The following is a 313-nucleotide window of genomic DNA, read 5'->3' as shown; positions in this document are numbered from 1 at the left end:
CGTCTTGTGGGATGTGTGTTTTTTTTTTTTTTTTAAATAAATGTCATGATGGACAACGTAGCTATGTATTACATTTAGCGACTGTAATTTCAGTTATGGACCAATTTTAAAGCTGGTTTAGAAATGAGTGCAGCTGATTATAATTTACTACGACTATTTAATACTGACGTAGGATCTTTTTTTTTTTTTTTTTTAAATCTTCAACTAAATTAGAGTAGTAATCGATGGTTACGTATGTAACCACGGTTCTATGAATTTCGGATGATCGCCAGAGGCGGTGCTGTAAGCACCTGGATGTCCGTCACATGCGCAT

This window comes from Neoarius graeffei, chromosome 19 (genome assembly GCF_027579695.1).
Source record: "Neoarius graeffei isolate fNeoGra1 chromosome 19, fNeoGra1.pri, whole genome shotgun sequence".
NCBI classification, from domain to species: domain Eukaryota; kingdom Metazoa; phylum Chordata; class Actinopteri; order Siluriformes; family Ariidae; genus Neoarius; species Neoarius graeffei.
The sequence above is the reverse complement of the archived record's forward strand: the minus strand, read 5'-3'. Positions refer to the sequence as shown.